This window comes from Rhinoderma darwinii, chromosome 4, assembly GCF_050947455.1.
Source record: "Rhinoderma darwinii isolate aRhiDar2 chromosome 4, aRhiDar2.hap1, whole genome shotgun sequence".
Lineage (NCBI taxonomy): Eukaryota > Metazoa > Chordata > Amphibia > Anura > Rhinodermatidae > Rhinoderma > Rhinoderma darwinii.
In genome coordinates this window covers 59,962,309-59,982,213 of record NC_134690.1, presented here as the reverse complement: position 1 = coordinate 59,982,213, position 19,905 = coordinate 59,962,309, and positions in this window count along the sequence as shown.

Sequence of the window (19,905 nt, the reverse complement as noted above, 5' to 3'; positions counted from 1 at the left end):
ATATAGGTATATTATCAGATTAGCATAAGTTGTTTGAAAAGTTAGTGTCCATTTAACCCGTTAGCGGCCGCCCATTTGTGTATTTACGTTGGCCACTGGTCGATCTTTATTCCAATGCAGTAGCCTTTTTAGGGAGCTGCATCAGAATAAATAAATAGAGCAGGGAGCCGTTAAATCCCCCTGTTTTCAGCTACCAGAGGTAACGGGCAAGATCAGTACCAGTATCGATCTCACCCATTTAATCCCTCAGATGCAGCGCTCAATAGCGAGTCCCGCATCTGAGTAGTTTTGGAGAGAGGGAGGGAGCTTCCTCTTCCACCCCACCCTGCGATAAGATCGCAGGGTGCCGGTGTCTTTTATGGCAGCCGGGGGACCTAATAAACACAGACAGGCACAGACAGGCACTAATACACTGCAATACAGAAGTATTGCAGTGTATTATTAAACCGATCGGATGATCACATAGTGAGGTCCTCTAGTGAGACTAGTAAAAAAGTAAAAAAAAGTTAATTAAAAAATAATAAGTGGAAAAAAAATGAAAACCAAACTTTTTTTCCCCTTACAAAATGCTTTATTATTAAAAAAAAAGTTACACATATTTGGTATCGCCGCGTCCGTAACGACCCCAACTATAAATTAATTACATTATTTTCTTGCACGGTGAATGCCGTAAAAAATAAAATAAAAAACAATGCATAAATTGCTGTTTTCTGTGACTCCTGCCTTAAAAAAAATGTGATAAAAAGTGATCAAAAAGTCGCATCTACTCCAGAATGGTACCAATAAAAACTACAAGTTGTCCAGCAAAAAAAGCCCCATACAGCTGCATCGGCGGGAAAATAAAAAGTTATGAAATATGGAGATACAAAAACAGATAATTTTGAAAAAAAAAAGTGTTTTTACTGTGTCAAAGTAGTAAATAGTAAATCCATATATAATTGGTATAATTGCAATTGTAACAACCTGCTGAATAAAGTTATTGCATTATTTATACCACACGGTAAACGGCATAAATTTTGGTTGAGAAAAAACGTTATTTGGACACAGGCTGAAGAAAGACGCCGGGTCCTACTGTGGGTTCATTCTTTGGTGGGTTAATATATGATCGGTCTGGGTCGGACAGTCTGGACCCCAGCCGATCAGCTGTTTATTACAACCTTCTTCCATTGAAGTGAATGTGGGAAAGTTGTAATACTGGGAACGTACGCTACATCCGTGTCGGTGATTGACAGTGTGATCAAGTAAAGGAAATTAAGGGGTAGTAGCGCTCATATGAGCACAGCGGCCCCTTCTAAACAGCTGATCGGTGGCGGTCCCGACTGTCGGACCGAGACCGATCATATATTGACGGCCTATCACGAGGATAGTATATAAATTTTTACGGGCTGGACAACCCCTTTTACAAAAAAATGAAAATGTAATATACAAGGACTAAGGGATTAATTCTTGCACAGCACATGGTGTCTCTAAATGCCCCATGTTAATCATAATTTGCATGGTTAACAAGACATTTTGTTTTTCTTCCTTAATTTCCATAGGTATCCAGATAAATTTTCATCATTCTGACGGCTTACCATTGAAGCTTTTGATAGGCTGCTAGACATTTTCAGGGCTGAGATTACCAAGCAGAATACTGTGATGAGGATGGCGATTGCTGATGAGGAAAGGTTGCTCATCACCTTGCGGTAAGTGGGCACATTTTTTCAGGATCCTCTAAGGTCAAAACAATGTCCCTATCGAATAGTTTTTGATATTGTCCAAGTTTATTGTTTTAAGAAATATGAAATAGTCTCCCTACATGTTGTTATTATGAAATAGTGTTATGTCATGTTTGAATTGTATAAACTCCTAATGCATTATAGTAACGGGCTAGGCAATGTCCCAAAGTGACACCCTCCCTCTCTTAGTGCAAAGGCAACTCCATAGTTGATATATATGCAGAGAAAAAGCGGAGTACAAAGCCATATATATATAAAAATATAACACATTTTTATTAATCACAAAAATAGGACAAACATTTAAAAAAAGGTACATAATGGATGGAAAGAATCTATAGTATCACATGGTGTAACAGGAAAACAGACTATCCATTTAGTTGTAGCAGTAAAGTAATGCACTGAAATCCTTACAATGAGGATATATGGGAAGGGTGGTACATCATCCCATAGGTGGCTGAACCCTCATGAAAGAGCCCATCAAATTATGGACACAATAGTCCTGGGAAGAGTTAGGGAAAGCCTGAATATCAAAGAGATACAGAAAACCTTACCCATGTCAGTGATATGGAAGCCCGGATGCCGTGTTTAAAACCCCAACGCGCATTTCGCGATGTGTGCTTCTTTAGGGGGTGAATTGTTTTAAGAAATATGTAATAGTATCCCTACATGTTGTTATTATGAAATAGTGTTATGTCATGTAAGTGAAACTTTTTTTTTTCTTTTTTTTAAGATATTCGGCCACAAGCGAAACTTATGCATCCCTGCATCTCCAATTTCGGGTTGGAAAATCAACCATCTCTGAAATTGTGAGGTGCACATGCCATGTTATCTGGGAAAAGTTGCAGCCAATTGTGATACCTTACCCCACTCCTGAGATATGGTTACAGGTCGCAGCGCGCTTTCAAACTGTAACCGATTTCCCTAACTGCATAGACGCAGTCGATGGGAAGCATGTAAGGGTGCAGCAGCCACCTCACTCAGGATCACGCTTCTTCAATTACAAGAAGTATTTTTCTGTGGTCCTGATGGCGGTGGCTGATGCACATTACAAATTGGTTGCCTTCGATGTTGGTGCCTATGGCAGTACTGGGGACTCACCCTGTGCTCCAGCATCTGAGCTTGGCCAGTCACTTGCTCACGACGAGGTGGCACATTGCCCTGAGATCTACATTAAAATAAACATTTAATTTAATTTTTATTTTCTTACTATATTATTATACACTTCATCAGGATAAAAAAATTAATAAATAGAGCTCTTTTACATTAAACCAAAACAACACAATCTGAAAGCAATTGTGAAGCCTAAAAAATGCTGACTTCAAGAACAGTTTGAGTTACATAACAAGATAAGAATCATATGTCATAATGTTTAACATTAAATACAATTTTAGTTTTGAACACAAAGACATCCAATAAAACCTATACATTTTAATTACAAAAGGTTTGGAGGACAACTCTTAATATATGTAATCAGGTGCTTCATTCAGTCCCATTTAACACAGGTGTTTCACATCCAGCAACCCGCCATGCATTCGCGTTTAGACACGTGTATTATTGTAGGCTATGGTTTACGAATGTGATGTCATAAACACTCATGTCGTTGTAATATGTAGGCAGAACCGGCTCAAGGTTTACGTGGGCCCTTGGGGGACACAGACTTAGTGGGCCCCTTTGCAGGTAAACTCACGGTTGAAAACGGCAGTTTGTTACCCCATATAGAAGTTGTGCCCCAAGTTTGTGTACCCATATATTTAGTCCCCCCTGTGAATAGTCCCAGATAGGGTCACACAGCCCCCCTCCTTGTAGGTTGTGCTATTGGGGCTCCCTCTAGGAGTGGAATTCACAGTCATGACGCTATGGCTGGGAAATACACTCCTGGAGGAGCCATGACGGCAGCTTCATCATCCGGCGGCCGAGTGGGCCACCTGACGAGTAGTGGGCCACCTGACGAGTAGTAGGCCCCGAGAACTTGGCCAGGTTCGCCGGGTGCTGACGCCAGCCCTGTGTGTAGGGGTCCTTTTTTATATTTAGAAAAAATGACAGACGTATATATGTTTGTGTGTGTGTGTCTATCTCTATGAAAATATATACTTACGATCGTAGCTCTCTGCTTGGAATATGGAAATGCAGCTCCTCAAAGTGGCCAATTTTGGCCTGCCTAGATGGAGAGGATCCACTTTTTGTTTGTTTAGCTACTTGCTTCACGGAATCTATCACGTACTGTACGCCACTGGTTATGCACGTCATTTTCTGCAAATGTAATAAATAATATCAAATTATGACACAGAGGATGATGGGAGGTGTACCCCGACCAATCACATATAATGGCCTATCCTGAGGATAGGCCATCAATCCACCAACATCATTTGGTCATTTGTAGCCTATCCAGTGTATATGTCTTAAAGGTTAACTAAACGTTAGACAAACTTCTGACATGTCATGTCATGATCACTGAGACCCCACCAATCGGTAAAAGTAAGCGGCAGAAGAGCTCGTGTGAGCGTTCATCCCCTTACTTTCTGTTCGGCTTTTTCCGGAAAGCCGAAGTAACTGTGTACGCGATCATAGACTTTCTATTGAGCCCATCCACCGATCCGCTTACTTTTACCGATTGGTGGGGATCTCAGTGCTCGGACCCCCAACAATCCAAACTTCTGATATGTCACTATGACATGTCAGAAGTTTGTCTAACTTTTAGCTAATCTTTAAAGGCCAAACATTTCAATACACATTTAAGCCGTCATATGATGTAAATGTACGTTAAGGTACATGAATGTGTTTTTGTTAAAATGCAAACACTGTACACATTCTTGTAATTAACCCCTTAATGACCGGGCATGTTTGTACCTTAATGACCAAGCCAGATTTGTCAAATCTGGTATGTCTGACTTGATCAGAGAATAACTCTGTGAAAGTTTTGAATATCCAAGTAATTCTGACATTGTTTTTTCGTCACATGTTGTACTTTATTTTAGTGGTAAAAGTAGACTGATACGATTTGCGGAAATTAATAAAAAAATAGAAAAATGGAAGAAATTTTGTAAAAATTACCATTTTCCCCTATTTTTAACTGCAATATGTCACATATGTACACACATACTGTAAAAAAAAAAATAATTAAATATATATTTCCATCTCTTTACTGTATTTTGGCAGCACTTTTGAAAAAATAAAATAAATTTTCAGCAATTTAGAGGACTTAAAAATTGAATAATAATTGTATACATTTTGAAGTACATTTTGTTTTCCTGCACCAAGCCAGGTTTTCAGAGGCTCATAGGTCTCAGAGTGATGGAAACCCCCACAAATGACCCCATTTAGAAAACTAGACCCCTTAAGGTATTTACCTAAGGGTATAGTAAGTATTTTGACCCCACAGTTTTTTGCTAAATTTAATACATAGCAGGTGAAAAAAAAAAAATTCACTTTTTTTCATAAAAGTATCAGTTTGAAGACCAATTTCTTTGTAAAGCGACCATGAGAATGAAGAAACACACCACAAAATCTATCACCCTGTTTCTCCTGTTTTCAAAAATACCAACATTGTGGCCCTAATGCGCTGCCTGGACACACGGCAGGACCCAAAAAGAAGGGAGCACCCGGAGGCTTTCAGGACTCATATTTTGCTTGAAAATGTTTTAGGCCCCACTGTATATTTGGAGAGGCTTTGAGCTGCCAGAACGATAGAAACTCCCCATAAACGACCCCATTTAGAAAACTAGACCCCATAAGGTATTTATTTAGGGGTATAGTAATTATTTTGACCCCACAGTTCTTTGCTAAATTTAATGCATATCAGGTGAAAAAAATAATAATTTCACTTTTTTCATAAAAGTATTTGTTTCAAGACCGATTTCTTTGTAAAGCGAACATGAAAATGAAGAAACACACCTCAAAATCTATCACCCTCTTTCTCCTGTTTTCAAAAATACCCACATTGTGGCCCTAATGCGTTGTTTGGACACACGGCAGGGCCCCAAAGGAAGGGAACACCCGGAGGCTTTCAGGACTCATATTTTGCTTGAAAATGTTTTAGGCCCCACTGTACATTTGGAGAGGCTTTGAGCTGCCAGAACGATACAAACTCCCCATAAACGACCCCATTTCGAAAACTAGACCCCTTAAGGTATTTATCTAGGGGTATAGTTAGCATTTTGACCACACAGTTTTTTCGCTAAATATATTGGAATTAGTCTGTAAAAATTAAAATTTACTTTTTTTATGACACAACATAGAAATTTTTATTATTTACAAGCAATAACGAAGAAAATGCACCCCAACATTTGTAAAGCAATGTCTCCCGATTACGACAATACCACATATGTGGTAATAAACTGCTGTTTGGACCAACAGCAAGGCTCAGAAGGGAAGGAGCGCCATTTGGATTTATGATTTTGCTGGAATGGTTTTCGGTGCCATGTCGCATTTGCAATGCACTGGAGGGACCAAAACAGTGGAAACACCGCAAAAGTGACCCCATTTTGGAAAAACCTTCAAGTAATTTTTCTAGGGGTATAGTGAGCATTTACACCCCACGGGTCTTTTGCAGAGTTTATTGGAATTAGGGCGCGAAAATTAATATCAACATTTTCTCCACTAAAATGTTGCATTTTCTCATTTTCACAAGGGATAAAGGAGGAAAAAAACAACCATTTTTTATAAAGCAATTTCTCCCGAGTACGGAAATACCCAACATGTTGTCATACGTTTTTTCATTAGAAATGAATTAACCCTTTCAGGACTGATCCATTTTTTTCTTTCATATTTTAGATTTTCACTCCCCGCTTTCCAAGAGCCATAACTTTTTTATTTTTCCATCAATAGAGCGGTGGGAGGGCTTATTTTTTGCGGGAGGAGCTGCAGTTTTTATTGGTACCATTTTTTGGTACATAAAAAGTGATTCAAAAGTTGTATTACATTTTTTTTTAGAGCGAAGGTGACAACAAAAAAAAAATTGCGATTTTGGCGGTTTCAATTATTACATTTTTTTAAGGTGTTCACTGTGCAAATTAAATATTGGTATATTGTAATAGTTCGAACTTTTACGGACGTAGCGATACCAATTTTGTTCATTTTTTTACATTACTTTAGAAGAAAAATGCGAAAAGGTGTTTTGTTTTTTTAACTTTAAAAAAAAAAATTCTCACTACTAATAACTATAATTCTTCTACACATTTTATTAATCAATCCCCTTAGGGGACCTGATCCAGCGATCATTGGATCGCGGGTACAATACACTGCAATACTAATGTATTGCAGTATATTGTTATTCTTACAGGCTTCTGTAACAGAGCGATCGCTGTACCTGTCCGTTAGTACCGAGGGGGCCTGCTGTAATACACAGCCGACACCCGCAGCTTATGGAGCGGGCTCAGCACGTGAGACGGCTCCATACATCAACCGCCGCACCATGACGGGCAATTAAGTAATAGTGCGCAAAGGGGTTAATGCGCAGCGGATGGTTCAAAGTGAAAATTGCAATTTTCCACTGATACGCCATTTTAGTGCATAATATGTTGTGCCCAGTTTGTGCCACAGAAGACAAATACCTCACAAAACGTTAAGCGGGTTCTCTCGGGTATGGCGATGCCATATGTGTGGGCGCAAACTGCTGCTTGGGCACGCTGCAGACCTCAGAAGGGAGGGAACGCCATTTTGCTCTTGGAGCGCAGATTTTGCTTGGTAGTTTTTCTGTTTTGGGTTTCGCTGGTATTTCAGTTTATAATTTGGGGGCATATGTAGGCTGGGCAGAGTACATCAGGGCATAATAAGAGGGTATAATAATGCGGTAAATAAATAATAATTCATAGATCTGTGGCCAGTGTCGCACTGATAAATGGCGCCCGATCTTATCCGCTTTTGGAACGCTCTGCACATTTTGCATCGCCATATTCTGAGAGCCAGAGCTTTTTTATTTTTTCACCGCCGGAGCTGCGTGAGGGCTTATTTGTTGCGGAACAATCTGTAGTTTTCATTGGTACCATTTTGGGCTACATGCGATTTTTTTTGATCACTTTTTATTCCATTTTTTTGCAATCCTGAGCAAAAAACAGGAATTCTGACACTGTTTTTTAGGTTTTCTTTTTGCGGCGCTCACTGTACGCTATAAATGACATTTTTACTTTATTCTGCGGGTTGGTACGATTACGGTGATACCATATGTATATAAGTTTGGTCCTTTTTTTTAGCGTTTGCACAATAAAATGACTTATTTATAAAAAAAAAAAATTCTGTGTCACCATATTCTGAGAGCCATAATTTTTAAATTTTTTAGTCAAAAAAGCTGTGTAAGGGCTTGTTTTTTGCGGGACGGATAGAAGTTTTTATTGGTACTATTTTCGGGTACATGCGACTTTTTGATCACTTTTTATTCTTTATTTAGGGAGCGGTGGTGACCAAAAAAATTGTGATTCTGTCGTCGTTGATTATTGATTTTTTTTGGCGTCTTCATCGTGCGGGAAAAATAACATTATAGTTTTATAGTTGGGGTCGTTACGAACGCGGTGATACCAAATATGTGTACTTTTTTACCGTGTTCATTTTTTTTCTATAATAAATGTCTTATTATAGGGAAAAAAAGCATTTTGTGTTTATAGAACTTATAACTTTTATTTTTACACTTTTTTTAAAACATTTTTATTACTTTTTTTTACTTTTTTAACTTGTCCCACTAGGGGACACTTAGTCTTGCAGCTTTGATCGCTGCTAGAGTACATTACACTACACACGTAGTGTAATGTACTCCAACTGTCATTGTGACGTGACTGTCACACTGACAGGAAGCAGAGGAGGAACGGCCGGAGGCTGTTCCTCCGAGGCTTCCGTACATGGCAACCCGGAGGTCATTATCTGACCTCCGATTGCCGTGACAAGCATCGGTAGCCCCCACGATCAATTCGTGGGGGCTGCTGATGTGCTTCAAACCACTTAAATGCGGCGACGGCAATCCGTCGCCGCACTTAAGGGGTTAACTGCCAAAAGCAGCGGCGATGGTCCGCTGTCCGGCGAGACTGATGTCTCAGCTGTCTAGGACAGCTGTCAGCGCGGGTCTGTCACTCTGTGTTTCCACAGAGTGACAGTTTGAAATGCGGACGAAAATGAACGTCATGGTGCGGGAACTAGCAGCCGACCATGACGTTCATTTTCGTCCTTGGTCGTTAAGGGGTTAAACAAAATGCCTAAATGTGTTTACACTATTTAAAACACTGTGTGCAAAAAAAATTCAAAATTTATTATTTAAACAAAATGTACCAATCACACTCTGCTCTCTTTCAAGCATTCCATCCCAGTCTGGGTATAGACCTCGACACACATAGGTCCAGCCTTGATCCCGTGTGTTGCGCTCACTATACCCTGCACTGGAGGTGTCCCACAATTCAGGACAGTTATGTACCTAAAAAACAAATAGACAGTACATATAGAAGTTTGATTTGTACTTATGAATAATGTTATATATTTTATGTTATAATGTTTACATACTGCCGATGCAGCTATTCAGACATCATACATACAAGTAAACTAGTGAAAACATGACATAAACATATAAATTACTTACAAGGTTAACCAGTTAGTGACCGGCCCATAGTCTTTTTACGTCGGTCACTAATGGGCCTTATTCCGATGCTATAGACTTTTTACATCGCGGCATCGGAATAAGTAAACAGAGCAGGGAGCTGTCAAATCTCCCTGCTCTCAGCTGCCAAAGGCAGCTGAGGGCTGGGGGCGTCCCTGCTCTGCCTAACCCCTCAGATGCGGTGCACAATAGCGTGCACCGCATCTGAGTGGTTTTGGAAAGAGGGAGGGAGCTCCCTGTCTCCCCCACCGACACCCGGATCGCCGAGTGTCTGTGTCTCCGGGGGCCTAATAAAGGCCCCCAGGTCTGCCTGTCATGAATGCTTGCTAGATCATGCCTCTGGCATGACCTAGCAGATGCCTGTCTGTTTTAAACGGACAGGCAGTAATACACTGAAATACAATAGTATTGCAGTGTATTATAATAGCGATCGGAGAATTGCATGTTATAGTCCCCTAGTGGGACTAGTAAAAAAGTAAAAAAAAAGTTTAATAAAGTTAATTTTAAAAAAAATGTGAAAAAAAATGAAAAACCCAGCTTTTCCCCTTACAAAATGCTTTACTATTAAAAAAACAAAATAAAGTGAAAAAGTTACACATATTTGGTATCGCCGCGTCCGTAACGACCCCGACTATAAATCTATTACATTATTTAACCCGCTCGGTGAACGCCGTAAAAAATGTAATAAAAAACTATGGAAAATTGCTGTTTTCTGTGAATACTGACTTTAAAAAAATGTGATAAAAAGTGATCAAAAAGTCGCATCTACTCCAAAATGGTACCAATAAAAACTACAAGTCTTCCCGCAAAAAAAAAGCCCTCATACAACTGCATTGGCGAAAACATAAAAACGTTACGGCTCTTCAAACATGGAGACACAAAACCAAATAATTTTGAAAAAAAAGCGTTTTTCCTGTGTAAAAGTAGTAAAACATACAAAATCTATACAAATTTGGTATCGTTGCAATTGTAACAACCCGATGAATAAAGTTATTGTGTTATTTATATCACACGGTAAACAGCGTAGATTTAAGACGCGAAAAAGAGTGGCGAAATTTCAGTTTTTTTTCTATTCCCCCCCAAATAAAAGTTGATAAAAGTTAATCAATAAATAATATGTCCCCCAAAATGGTGCTATTAAAAAATACAACTTGTCCCGCAAAAAACAAGACCTTATACAGCTATGTCGACGCAAAAATAAAAAGGTTATAGCTCTTGGAATGCGCTGATGGAAAAACTTAAAAAATGGCTTGGTCATTAAGGTTTAAAATAGGCTGGTCATTAAGGGGTTAATAAGAGTGGACAGTTCCATATACATTCGCCTATATCTGGCCATGGTATTAGCTCTGTGTTCCTCTTCCTCATCAGAATGATGTAATATTCTGTTCCTGAAAGAAATCCGCAACGCAACACCCAGCAAATCCGCAACACACATGACATCTGCGGATTTCATTGCGTAATTTTAAAACTCCATTGAAGTCAATAGGGAAATTCCGCAACAAGTCCGAAACAGAATGTGCATGCTGCGGTCTGCAAATTCTGAATGTGCGCTTATAGCGGTTCATATTCTGTACCTTGCAGATATCCTGTTATAATTGCTATCGTTTACTTCATTAGTTACCTAGGCTATTTGTTTGTGATCTCTTGTACCTTATCTGGATCGTTGACAATGTCTGTTTCATAACCGAGGCTAATTCCACACGATTCCGATCCTGGCTAGTTTTCGACTACGTTTTTGGAGTATCCTTTGGAATTGTACTTTACTGATTTATCCTGACCCGGCTAGACTACTACAAGATGTCTGTTGGTATTGGCAACGATTTGCTCCACTAGACTCTTTCTGTCTTTATTCCACCGTCGTTACTCAGAAAATCTATTACTAAATAACCACGACGTGCTGGGGCCAGCAGAGTACCCGGGTCCAAACTGAAGTCGCAGGAAAAGGGGGTTCTACAGGTGAAATGGGTCTCTGGATATCACGGAACCAGGCTCTTTAGATCTAGAATCTTTTTGTTCTTCTAATTAGGCCTGTAACTTCTTTTCCTGTAAGAAAATGCAGAATTTTTGTAACTGAAGTAGAATGATTTATTACCAGAAAATGTTAAAGTAGTAATCTAATGAATTTATGTTCAGCATGCAATTACAATATAGGTGGTTAGGTAAGTCATTTCCAAGAAGACTGCATCTTAACTGAAAAGAACCTAGTTATTCCGGCAATTAAATCATTTAATAGAAATATAAAATTTGCTAATAATGTATGTGTCCTACTAGGAAGCAGTTTTATTATCTTAAATTAAGAATATTATCAATTAAGTAATTAGTTCATTTGTCTAAATTGAAGAAGACGCTTATCTAAAATGCGTTCCCCGGGCACTTCATAATGAACATGCGCTAATTATGATATTTATCGTACATTATGGACATGAGGGGTCATTACAGCAGCGGATGTATTTTAAACGATAAGCAGGAGTTTTATTTTATTTTAAACTGAATATCAAGGAAACATAAGTTTAGCTGGAATTTATATTAAAACAGTCACCAAGGAATATTCTACTCTAATTACACAATTACTATTATTACAATGCAAATCTCAGCATTATGTTTACTATTAAAGAGTCTCTGTCACCGCATTAGAAGTGGCCTATCTTGTACATGATGTGATCGGCGCTGTAATGTAGAGAACAGCAGTGTTTTTTATTTAGAAAAATTATCATTTTTGACGGAGCTATGACCTATTTTAACTTTATGCTAATGAGTGTCTTAATGGACAACTGGGCGTGTTTTACTTTTTGACCAAGTGGGCGTTGTGGGGAGAAGTGTATGACGCTGACCAATCAGCGTCATACACTTCTCCCCATTCATTTACACAGCATTAGCGATATAGCTATATCGCTATGTGCAGCCACATAAACACACTATAACATTACTGCAGTGTCCGGACAATGAATATACATCACCTCCAGCCAGGACGTGATGTGTATTCAGAATCCTGACACTACGCTAACACAATCCCGACACTACAGCACAGCAAGCGTAATCTCGTTTGAAATGACAGTTTACAGTGTAATCTCACAAGATTACGCTTGCTGTGCTGTAGTGTCGGGATTGTGTTAGCGTAGTGTCAGGATTCTGAATACACATCCCGTCCTGGCTGGAGATAATGTATATTCATTGTCAGGACACTGCAGTAACGTTATAGTGTGTTTATGTGGCTGCACATAGCGATATAGCTATGTCGCTATCTGCTGTGTAAATGAATGGAGAGAAGTGTATGACGCTGATTGGTCACTGATTGGTCAGCATCATACACTCCTCTGTACAACGCCCACTTGGCCAAAAAGTAAAACACGCCTAGTTGTTCATTAAGAAACTCATTAGCATAAAGCTAATATAGGTCATAACTCCGTCAATAATGATCGTTTTTCTAAATAAAAAAACACTGCTGTAATCTACATTACAGCGCCGATCACATTATGTACAAGATAGGGCACTTATAATGTGCTGACAGAGCCTCTTTAAACAGATAAAATACTATCAATAAATCTAAAACTTTATTTTGTAATAAAACTGAATTTTTAAAGCAACAGTCACTTTGAATAGCCTTTTCTCAATAGGTGGTACTCATTGTAGTTCAGAGACTTAAGACTATCGCTTCTCTGCAATATGTAGGAAGTGGCAGTCTGACACCTGTAATTAGATGGCAGCATGGTGTAAGTGAATTTAGTGGACTGGCACAGTTGGCGATGTTGTCTGCTCACCCACTCCATTCTCAAACCAGGAACCGGAAGAGTCGTATTGCTAACAATACCAGCACTCACTGTTACCCTAGTTTAAAAAGCCAATCATGGGTTGAGCTTTTTGATCCATTATGAGACATTCCTATCTCATTTGTCCAGAAGATTTTGGAAAATAGATGAGCGAACTTATGAAAAGTTTGGTTCGGCTAGTTCGCCGAATTTCACGAAAAAGTTTGATTCTGACCGAACCTGTAATTTCCGTGCGCCGAGCATGGTACTGTCCAGGGTGCTGAAAGAGTTGATGGGCTGCACTAACTCTTTCAGCAACCTTGACAGTACATGCTCGGCGTGCGGAAAATAAAATTTTAATGTAATAAAAAAAATACGTTCATACTTACATTCCTCCTGTCCGGCCTCCAGCGATGACGTTTCATCCATGTCGCCGCTGCAGCCAACCACAGGCTGTAGTGGCGGTCACGCACGTCAGGATGACGTCAGAAGGCCGGCCTCCAGGGATGACGCTTCATCCCACGTGACCGCCTCTGCAGCCAATCACAGGCTGCAGCGGCCTCTGCAGCCAATCACAGGCTGCAGTGGCCTCTGCAGCCAATCACACACTCCTCTCCTGAAATACTCTGTGCTGCCTTAAACTCTGTGGACAGGTTAGGATCCTGTTTCTTTTAAATTCTGCTGGGGAACCCGCTCGATCCACTATATAAGGCTGCGCTACAGTGCAGCATTTAAAAGAAACAGGATCCTGACCTGTCCACAGAGTTTAAGGCAGCACAGAGTATTTCAGGAGATGGCCACGGCCGGCCACGGGCAGCCGGTCGTTTTTCCGAGCCGTGCTCCCATTTTAAAGTATAGGAGCACGGCCCGTAAAATAAAAAAATAGAACATGTTCTATCTTTTTAACGGCACGGGCACCTTCCCGTGGGAATACGGGAAGGTACCCGTGGCTAACAGAAGTCTATGGGCCCGCTATTTCGGGTCGTAATTAGGACCCGTAATAACAGGTGTTTTTACGGTCGTGTGCATGAGGCCCCGTAATGACGGGTGGCTACATGTGTGCACCCGTCATTACGGCAGCGTTGCTAGGCGACGTCAGTAAATAGTCACTGTCCAGGGTGCTGAAAGAGTTAACTGATCGGCAGTAACTGTTTCAGCACCCTGGACAGTGAATTCCGATCAGAATATAGAGTAACCTGTAAAAAAAAAAAAGACGTTCATACTTACCGAGAACTCCCTGCTTCCTCCAGTCCGGTCTCCTGGCCGTTGCCTTGGTGACGCGTCCCTCTCGACATCCGGCCCGACATTCCTGGATGACGTTACAGCCCATGTGACCGCTGCAGCCAATCACAGGCTGCCGCGGCCTCTGCAGCCAATCACAGGCTGCCGCGTCAGAAAAGAAGGTCGGACTGGAGGAAGAAGAGGGACTCGTCACCAAGAAAACGACCGGGTACGTATGAAATGCTTTTTATTTTATTTTTAATCAGCAGCCTCTTTTCTCTATCAGTGATTGATAGAGACAAGTGGCTGCCAATTTGTATAATATTTTTGACCGGGTTCGGTCAAAACGTGTTCGGCCGAACACGGTGAAGTTCGGATTCGCTGCGAACCTAACTTTTCCCGATGTTCGGACCGAACCTGGTTCGGTTGTCCTGGTTCGCTCATCTCTATTCGTGACATTTCCTTGACAGGAAAGTGTTTTTTTTTCTGTTATTTAAAAAAAAACGCAACGAAAACAGGCAGCAAAAAAATACTGTGAAAATGCTCACATCTGAATAAACTCTAAAGGCTTATTCACAAGGCTCACTCGACTCATGTAAACATACCCTTAAGGCCCTTTTACATGGCCAATGATCTGGCAAACGAGCGTCCATATAAACGCTAATTCCCGATTATTGTCCTGTGTAAGCAGTGCAACGATCAGCCGATGAACAAGCAAACGTTTATTCATTGCCTGATCTGCTTTTCTATGCGGCCAAAAAAATGGTCGCTAGTCGGCAGCACATCGCTCGTCCCTAGACATAACCAAGCATTGCTCCTTGAGAGGGCCGATCAACAAGGTGTCTTTGAAAAATGGAGCAATATGAATGAAATACTGATGACATACTGATGCAATATGGATCAAATACGGATCACATATGGATGCATCAGTATTTTAATCACTTTCCATGGGCGTCTTTCATCGCCATGGTCCGTCATGGTTTATGTCATTATGCCGGACAATGTCGCCCAGCATGCTGCGCTATTTTGTCTGGCATTAACAACAGAATCTGATGCAGATGTGAACAGGGCCATACAAATAGAAAACAATGGATTGAATAATGATGAAATACACGCCTGTGTGAAAAGAACCTAATGGCTCCTTCACACTTTCGTATGAAAATACATATCAAATACGGATGTGTAATACGGATGTTTTTTTTACAATTTGTTCATTTTTTTCTCTCCGTATGGCATGCTTTCTTGTTCTGTATTTTGTTATGATGTTCATTTTTCATAAAACAATTTACTATTTTGATGCTGCTATTATAATATTGCTAAAATCTGAATGTATAAAACAGAACAAATAAGCACACGTCCATATGGGATTAGTAGTCATCAGTTTTTCGCGTACGTCAAAAAGAACTGACGCTGCTCTAATAGTACTTTCTGCTTTCTCCTCAGCATCTGTTAACAACCCGTCAGTGTAAGACCAGGATCACACACACGGAAGGAAATGCATCTCCTTTCTTTTGTGTCCACCTGCGTGTGCTGTCTGCTTTTTTCCACTGACTCTTTCACTTGAATGGGCGAGTCTTGAGACAAAAATTGGAACAAAGTAATGCATGCTCCGTTTTTCTCTGTGCGGACCAACAATTCATACACAGTGGTCGGGAGGAACGGAGCTGTGGCGCTGGAACGACGGCGATCTGTGAGGTAAGTAAAGGCTCTTTTTGATTTTTTTGCATCCCACCTACATTGGCAAATTTTTTTAAATAGCTCGGAAAACTCCTTTAGGGTATGTTCACATGGAGTATTTTGGTGCTGTTTTTGACGATTTCAATGGGAGGCAGAGGTGTTTTTTTCCCGTGAGCGGTAAAAAACACTCGCAGAAGAAAGAAGCGACATGCCTTATCTTTGGGCGTTTCCGTCTCTGACCTCCCATTGACATCAATGGGAGGCAGAGAATGGCTTTCACAGCATTTTTTGCCCCCGGCGCTAAATGGCCGCAGCTGAAAAAAAAAGTTGCGAAAAACGCAGTGAAAAACAAGACAAACAGCGTGCAGGCACGTCAAAATCTGCCTCAAAATTCCTGAAGGAATGTTGAGGAAGATTTTTCCGCCTGCAAAAAAAAACTCAGTGTGAACAGGGCCTTAATGTGTCAGTTTTCAGTAAGTTTGCTGTCTAATCTACACTCGGACAGCACACGGATGTGGACAATGTTTGCCTGAGTCGGCCGTAGGGCCAGGATAACACACAGTTTTGATGCAGTTTTTGGTTCAGTTTTTTGAGCAAAAAACACAAAGGTGGACACATAAGAAAGGAGATGCATCTGTCTTTTGTGAATACATTTCCTTCTTTTGGATCCACTTCTGGCTTTGGCTAAAAAAACTGAACAAAAGACTGCCACAAAAACTGCATCAAAACTGTGTGTGTGTGATCGTAGCCTAAGAGAGTCTGATGATCACGTCCCCTTCGTCATGAAGACTGCGTGTGCTTCCAATTAACTAGAGCACCTTTTTTTATATTTTGTACTGGAATGCCTCTTGCAGAGTGTATTCACCCGTGCAGGTTTTGGTCAGGTTTTTTTAAGCAGTTTTTGAAGCCCAAACCAGGTCTGGTTAATAAAGGGAGAGAAAGTATAAGGCCGGGTTCCCATAAAGCGTAAATTCTGTGCGGAAATTCCACATCATTTACAGTAGCAGCAAAGTGTATGAGATTTAGATAATCTCATGCCCACGCTGCGTAAAAAAAACTGCAGCGTAAACATTAATAAATTGACCTGCGGTGCGGAATAAAATTCTGCAGAATGTCAATTTAAGCTGCGTTTTTGTTGATTTTCCGTTGCGGGTTTTCCCCATTGAATTTAATGCAAATGCAAAACCCGCAACATAAAGCCATACTTTTCCAGAATGCCCTCCTTCCTGCAGTCCGACCTCCTGGAATGACGTTTCATCCCTTGTGACCGCTGCAGCCAATCACAGGCTGCAGCGTCACATGTCCTGCAACGTCATCCCAGGAGGCCGGACTGCTCGCAGAGAAGACCGAGGAGGTAAGTATGAACAGATTTCTTCCGCAGAGGAAATTCCGTTCAAAAAAATCCACCACAATGTGGTGCGATTTTTCAGATGGAATGTACTGCGAGTTCCGGGTTGGACACGCTGAGTGCTTTTTACGCTGCGTGATCCGACCCTTGGGAACCCTGCCTAAGGGTGGTTTCATACACAGCATTTTGCTGCATTTTTTGTGGCTTTATTCGTGGTGTTTTTTGCTGCGTGTTTTCATGCAGTTTTAAGTGCGGCCAGATGTTACATTAAATTCTATACTAAAATATCAAATGTACTCCACACAACTGTGTTTTGGTTTTTGGCGTTTTTTTGAGGCAATTTTGTGATCAGTGGCGTTTTTGCCAAACGCAGCATCCTCTGAGTATGGCGTTTTTTTTAGGCGTTTTTTGCCATTGGCTTCACTATAGGACTTAAAAAATACTAGCAAAAAAGCATGTACAAAATGACACCACATAAAAAAAACTCCACTAAAAATGGTACTAAAAACGCATGTTACATTTGAAATCTGCTGGCGTTTTTATAAGCGTTTTTTTTTTTTTGGTGCAGTTTAATTGCCAGAAAATTTGTGTGTGTAAAGGAAGCCTAAGGTCCGTTTCCCACGGGTCCGAAACGCTGGGTAAAAACTGAGCAGTGTATCCGACCTGGAGCCCACAGTAAATTCTATCCGAAATACCACACCACATTTCCACTGCGGAAAGCAGTGCTTGAAAAAAATAAAAACTTTGATACTTACCACCTCCATCTTCTCTGTGCGTAGTCCGGCCTCCTATGAGGACAATGCAGGCCATGTAATGCTGCAGCATGTGATTGGCTGCAGCGGTCACATGGGATAAAACGTCATCCCACGAGGCCAGACTACAGGAAGGAGAGCGTTCTGGGTAAGTATTTTTTCCAAAAATTTCCGTAGTTGCGATTTTAGCGGCATAATCGCTGCGGATACGGCGCAAAAGTCACAAGACTTGGCTCTCTGTTTCAGGATTTTCATCCCCATTGAATTCAATGGGGAAAACCTGCAACGGAAAATCAACTAAAACGCAGCACTGCAGAATTAAATTCTGCACCGCAGGTAAATTTATTAACGTTTACGCTGCGGTTTTTTTCCGCAGCATGGGCATGAGATTTTCTAAATCTCATCCACTTTGCTGCTACTGTAAGTGCTGCGGAATTTCCACACAAGGGCTTATTCAGAAGAACGTGATATACGTCTGTGCAACGTGCGTGATTTTCACGCGTCTCGCACGGACCTATATTAGTCTATGGGGCCGTGCAGACAGTCCATGATTTTTGCGCAGCGTGAGTCCGCTGCGTAAAACTTACGACATGTCCGTTCTTTGTGCGTATTTCGCGCATCACGCACCCATTGAAGTCAATGGGTGCGTGAAAATCACGCGCACCACACGGTTTACAAACATCCAAACGGAGTGTCATAATGATGGCGGCTGCGCGAAACTCACGCAGCCACGCATCATACGGGGATGACACACGGTGCTGTTAAGTGCCTTTTGCGCGCGCAAAACGCACACGCTCGTGTGAATCCGGCCTTAGGGTATGTTTATGCAGTATGTTTTCAAGCGTATTTTGGGGGCGTAAACTCTTCGAAATACGCCTTGAAAAATGCTAGTGAAACGCTGATAAACAGCTTCCCATCGTAATCAATTGGAAAAGCTGTATTTTGTTCAGATGGGACATTTTTTTTAGCCGCGCTTTAAAAAATGGCGCGCAAAAAGACCGCATAAAAAGAAGGAGCATGTCACTTCTTGAGCCGTTTTGGAGCTGTTTTTCATAGTGTAAATTGAAAGACAGATCCAAAAACGTCTAAAAAAATAAGCCTCAAACGTATTCTGCTTCAAAAACAGCTGAAAAATCAGAAGCTGTTTTCCCTTGATCAATCAGCAACATACACTTCTCTCCATTCATGTAATCAGCACATAGTGATCCTGCATTGTTCACTATGTGCTGTCACATACACCCACATTAACGTTACTGAAGTGTATTGACAGTGAATAGACATCACCTCCAGCCAGGACGCGATGTCTATTCACAATCCCGACACTTCGGTAACATTTGTGTGGGACTTACAGCACAGCACATCAAGATCACGCTATGCTGTCATTTACGGCGAGATCTCGCGAGATCACGCTTGCTGTGCGGTAAGTCCCACACAAACGTTACCGAAGTGTCGGGATTGTGAATAGACATCGCGTCCTGGCTGGTAGTGATGTCTATTCACTGTCAAGACACTTCAGTAACGTCAATGTGGGTGTATGTGATAGCACATAGTGAACAACGCAGGTTCACTATGTGCTGATTACATGAATGGAGAGAAGTGTATGATGCTGATTGGTCACTGATTGGTCAGCCTCATACACTTCTCTCCACAACGCCCACTTGGTCAAAAGTAAAAACACGCCCAGTTGAGCATTAAGAAATTCATTAGCATAAATCTAAAATCGCTCATAACGGTGAAAATAGATTGTTTTTCTAAATAAATACCACTGCTGTTACCTACATTACAGCGCCAATGTCATTATCTAAGAGATAGGGCACTTATAATGTGGTGACAGAGACTCTTTAATGAAACTAGCGTTTTTCACTGCGGT